Below are 6,000 nucleotides of genomic sequence, written 5' to 3' on the forward strand. Positions count from 1 at the left end.
AATTTGTGTTGACTCACCACAGGTGAAACATCCATGTGGGGATTTAAAAAGTTGAAGTAAATAAACAGAATCAAATGGACTTGGCCCTGCGGGTCATAAATAAGTGATTTTAAAACTTTTTGGTTGTTCTGTTTTTTTCTGTTTATGTTGAACTTTCGGCTTGAACTAGGAGCTGGAAATAAATGTATATTGTTATGTTAAGGCATGTTTCCATCCATATATGGTGCAAATTTTGAGAAAAAGCATTCCCTATGATGTCCAGGAACCACTGCAACACAGTGGGAATGAGGCAAGAAGGTCCTGGGTTTGAATCCACTGGCCGGCTGTTGGCTCTCCTTGTTGAGTTTGTGGATTTTCCCTCTGCCTGCATTGGTTCTCTCCAGGCACTCCCAGAGCTTCCTCCTACAGTCCAAAGTAATGCTATTAGGTACACTGGTGATCCTAAATTGGCAATAAATGTGACTGTGAGAAGGTTGTCTGCCTCTCTGTGATAACCCTTTGATAGACTGGTGACCTGTCTTGGATGTAGAAGTGAAAGATTTTGGAAAGGGTTATATATAGGGTATTTCTAAGGTTTGGGGACTGCAGCTAGAAAATGGAAAATGGAGAAGCTGGAGTGGCTGGCCTACCAAAATGATTCACTATAATAACATAAGAGGCTGGACAAAAATTGCATCCATAGGAGCGTTCCAAGGAGAAAACAACTGCTGACCAAAAAAACCACAAAGACTCGTCATCTTGATGATCCCCGATACTTTTGGGAAAATATTCTTTGGACTGATAAGACAAAAGTTTAACTTTGGAAGGTTTGAGTCTTGTTACATTTGGCACAAAACTAACACAGCAACAGTCAACAAGTGTTAGCGTGATGGTCTGAACATCAGTTCATGCCCTAAAGCTAAATCACATTTCGGATATGCAGCAAAGCAATGATCCGAAATACAGCAGCAGGTCCAACTCTGAAAGCTAAAAAGCAAAAACCAAATGAAAGTTTTGGAGGTTTGGTTTTGACCAAGTCAAATGTCCAAAATAAAATCTGATTGAAATGCTTTGGCAAGGCCTTGAACACACTGTTCACGCTCAAAAACCTTCCAATCTGCCTTAATTAAATCAGTTCTGCAAAAAAAAAAAAGAGTTAAAATTCCAACAATGTCAAAGACTTATTGAAAGTTATCCCAAGAGCTTGTTCGTGCTGCCAACAGGGGTAGATTTGAATAGCTTTTTCCCCTTAATACGAAGGAAGAGGCCTCAAGGCAGACACAGGACATGCTGGAGAAATTATATCTCTCGGCTGGCCTGGGAACACCTTGGTGTTCCCCCAGACAAGCTGGAGGAAGAAGATGGATGGATGGATGGAATCATCATTTGAAAACTGCATTATGTATGTTCTCAGGTTGCTCTTTCTCTAAGGTTAAAATCTGGAATATGTAACTGTGACAAACATGCAAAAAAAAAACTCAGCAAGGCAGTTTAACCTGAAAGTAAAGCACTATCCTGCAAAACCCGACCTTTTTAATAGCACCAAGCTGGCAAATAGCTCGCTTCCAAGTTTTCCAGACGACTATATATTTTTTAAAACCAGCTGGCATGAGCCAATTTAATATTCTAGTTGCTTTAAATCTAACCAAACAACCAGATAAAATCCCAAACGCAGAATGCAAAATCAAACATCCATAATTGAGCTGTCATAGTTTGCTCTGCTCTTCATATTCTGACCCTGTGCTCTCATAGTCATGGCTTGCAAATTGATAAGAGCTCTGGTTTTCTATCTCTTTCCATACTTATGTAAATTAATTTCTCTCTTGTGTCCACACATACTGCCTGGCATTTCCTGACCTTTTATTTTTGGGACCCTTTACTTCAGGGCCTCTCTTGTGGCCATGTAAAGATGGACGGCTGTCAAAAATGAAAAGAACGGTTAGCGATTGGTCCTGTTATTACCCTATTTATCTAAAAATAGAATATTGCCCTCGTCAGTGACATTTTCAAGAGTTAAACGTGAAAACTTTGTTGAATATTCAGCTGCTCAAAGAAACTAGAAGAAATTGCATTCAGTTTATCTGCCTCTATTGAAGTTGCACATAAAGGCAGGTGGATAGACACAAGTTTACTGTTGCAATGTGCAATTCAACATCTCTGCTCCGCCTGCAGTCAGAACAACAGGTGGGTTTGACGAGGATATTGCCTGATGCTTTTTGCCTGTTCAGAAGTGGATTTCCTGAGAGATTATTAAGACCAGTTTTGCATCTGCCCTGCTAGAAACAAACTGCTTTCCTCTTCCATCCATCTTCCCTTCCCTCCAGGGCTGTACTCTGTTTCACATCCTCCATCTCTGACCAATCAGGTTTCTGTGCCTCTCCCGGGTGGGAAAAAAAATAAAATAAGCCCATTCCCCCACCCACCACTTCCATATTTTCCACGCAGCTTCTGTTGTGCGCCACCGTGACTCATTGTTTATTGAAAGGCAGTCTGTTATTGACCACAAAAAAAAAAATCAATGGCAAACATCCGCAGTGTAAACTCTGATAACACCGTGGAACACATCAAACGAGCATGCAAAGAGAAAAGAGGAAGTTGCATTTATGTTTGTGTGGTTTTACAGTTCGAGCAATGAGGAAAGGCTGGTGTTACCCTCTCCTCCCCCTCCCTCCATCTGCCTCCCCTCATTTTCCTCATTCCTTCCCACATCTCCCATCTAGCTTTATTTCTTCTTCATGTTTACCCCTCTTTCCCCTTCTCATTCTATTCCTCGCCTTTTCCCTCAGACTGTGTATGTGATCATGCATAACTTAGACTTGCTACCTCTTCTGTCTGTGACCAATATGGCAGCCATGGTAACTGTGAAGACACACACAAACACACACACAGGCCTGGATTTATCCAATTAATATAAAATACTTGCCATATCTATCTATTTATCTATATATCTATAAGGTTGGAACAGAGTGCCACCTGCTGGCCAGGAAGAGCAAATGCATCCTTATTTTATTCATGGGTAAAATCAAACACTGGTTGATCATATGAACAACTTACAATTAAGGGGTTTGCTTATATAATTAGCAATAATATAGTTTATCTTTACCTTTTTATTTTTACAATTATTTCATGCCTCTGAAACCTCTACAGCCATTTTAATAGAATAATCACCTTAATGAATGATCAAAAAATATCTATTATTGTGTTCCATTTTTTGTTTTTTCATTGAAAAGTGTCGTATTGATGTTGTTTTTGCCTTATCATTTGCATCAATGTACTCGAGGCTAATGGCTTTAAACCCAGGAAACACATTTGTGTGATTGTTGCAAATATGTTTTCAGTCTCAAAAGCTACGATTAAAGAGAAGAGTCAAGCAGTTCTGTGTGCTGTATTTACAGCGCCGTTTTTTCTTGCTGCAGCAGCAACAAAGGTTGTTTTTTTTATTTATATATTTTTTTAGATAAACACTCAAACATCAGCTAAACATAATGCTAAACGAGTGGAAATTGTGTGGGCTATTATCCTTTTATCATCCCCTTATCAAATGCAGTAGTGTGTGTTTACTTCAGTGTTACTGATGAAATAGGTCTTCATAAGGGGAGAACAAAAACCTGTGAAAAACAGCTCAACCCTCCCTTTTGTTGTTTCTGCCAAACTCCCTGTGATAGTCAGCAGTTGAGCAGAACGATCCATGCTGGATATTGTGTGCCGTTTGCAGCTGCTGTCAGCCTGTTCTTCTCCCTCTCTCTCGTTTTTTTTTTTTCTTTTAAATAAGAGCGAACGGTAATGAGAGGCTTTTACAGTCAGTTCGGATGCCTCACTGCCCTCTGGAAATCATAAACAGGCTCTTAATTGAAGGGAAATGTCGAGGTCAGCATGAGGCTCAGCTGAAGATTTACAGCATTCATGAGTGTTGGCGTATAACAGAGACCTTAGAAGTGCTTTCATTTACTAGAATTTCTATGAATTCTTTATGTCTCTCCTTCTTTGTATCTGTGTTTCCGTGTCACCTTTTATTGGTGCATACATTGCTGACACCGAATAGAAAGTTGGCTTTGATTTTCTTAGTCGTGTACAGCTTCTTGTGATGGCTCATTTTACTCACGTGCCATTTTTGCGTCTGCGTGTTTGCTGTTTGTTTAACATGTTTTCCTCAGTTTCAGTTTTATGTTTCTCACAGCTACAAATTATCTTCTTTCATTCTATCTTCTTGCTTCTGCAAAAAAAGGAAAAAACACATAAAAGAACAAATTTTTGCAAGTGAGCAACATTAAAGTGCCAGTAGCAGCCCCATGAAATTTAAATGAACTGCTGATAATCTTCTCCCTCTTTTCTCTCTGTTTTTCATTCGCGTCTCTTCTCTGTGTCCCCTGCAAGAAGAGGAACGGCAACTCATCCAAGGTCCATCAACAGGTGCCGTAATAGGAGCGATCCTCGGTGCTCTCATCTTCATCTGCATAGTCATCATCGGCACCATCTTCTTCATCCGCAACCGGCAGGAGGACGCAGAGTAAGTCTTCATTAGCAATCCTGTATCTACTTAATCGTTTATTTAACCTCCTGAGCAAAACTAATCCCCCCTCGAGGACTAAGGCTCATTAAGACTTGTTACATGTCATGAGGGAACCCACCAGAGGAAGCTCTGTGATAAATTCTGACCTGAAGTTTATAGCATGAGGCTGCTGGGAGATTTTATTCCCAAAATGTTCTGCTCTGAGCTCCCATTTCAGCTCCTGCAGTTCCCCTCCTGGGCTTCAGCTGTAAATGGAGATTTATTAAACTCCAGTTTGAAGGAGGGGTTTTCCAATCTGAGGCTTCTTGTAGAGGCCTCCAGTAAATTAACAAACATGCAGCTATTGTTTACCGCCTGTTTGCTGAGTCAGGGGTTAATTAGATTTCGTTGGAGACGCCTTGCTGATGCCGTGCAGCTACTTCCAGTAAACTGATGCAACAAAAAAGATGGAATTTATGGTGATTACTAAGCATAAATGATTAACCATAAATAATGCTTGCAGAGTCAGGGTCAGAGTAAACATCTACTGAGTGATTAATAATTCTGATTAAGGATAGGAAAAGAACCTCTGTCCAGTGGCGGTCCTAGCCTGTTTGGCGCTCCGGGCTAACACTCCCTCTGGCGCGCCCCCCCCACACACACACACACACACACACACACACACACACACAAATCATATTATGGATTGTACATTAACATAAAACTGTTGTCAAAATTCACCAGAGAAACACACACACACACATATGAAGAGAGAGAGAGTGTGCATAGTATGCAAACGGCTACCAAACAGCCATCATAATTCGTCATACAATGAGAACAGGACAAATCAACAACTGACAATGACTAATTAATATTAAAATCTGTAACATAATGTATTGTTTGGAGTTTAGTCTGTTACTGTTACTATTTTTACCATTTCTTCTTGGAGCAACTGTAACGCACATAATTTCCTTCCTGTATCTTTTGCTCGTTTCTCCTCCTCTTCTTTTCCCTTTTTTCTAAACTGAGGACCTGATGGCTTTGAACTTTTCTTGTCCATCTTCCATTGGTTTTAATTTTGCACTCCAGTATGAACACCCATCCCCCAACCCGAGGATCACCACAACATAACCTAACAGACCTACACCTTAGTTCACAGATTCACTTTGTCTAGGGTGTATTTCTGGGATTTCACACAACCCAGGATTCAAATCATGAATACATAATTTACAACATTATGAATGAAATGTGCTCTACTTGGAAGCAGCCGCCCCCCTCCCCTTTCGACGGGTTGTGTGTGAGACTTTAAATCATCAAACTGTAAATTATAAATTTTAAATTGTTATTGATCCCTTTACCCCGAGTCCTAAAGCATATATTTATTTTCTTACTGTTCTTATATTTATTGTTTGTTTACTTGCACTGCTGTAACTGGAGTCTCATCGTCTCGTCTCTCTATAAACTGGACTGTATGTAGCGGAGATGACAATAAAGTTTACTTTGACTTCAGCAGCGAGCAGGCGCACCGAGGG

Source organism: Diplotaxodon limnothrissa, linkage group LG22, assembly GCF_057381915.1.
Source record: "Diplotaxodon limnothrissa isolate DT_005_m linkage group LG22, D_limnothrissa_male_GT1.1, whole genome shotgun sequence".
In the NCBI taxonomy this organism is placed as follows: Eukaryota; Metazoa; Chordata; class Actinopteri; order Cichliformes; family Cichlidae; genus Diplotaxodon; species Diplotaxodon limnothrissa.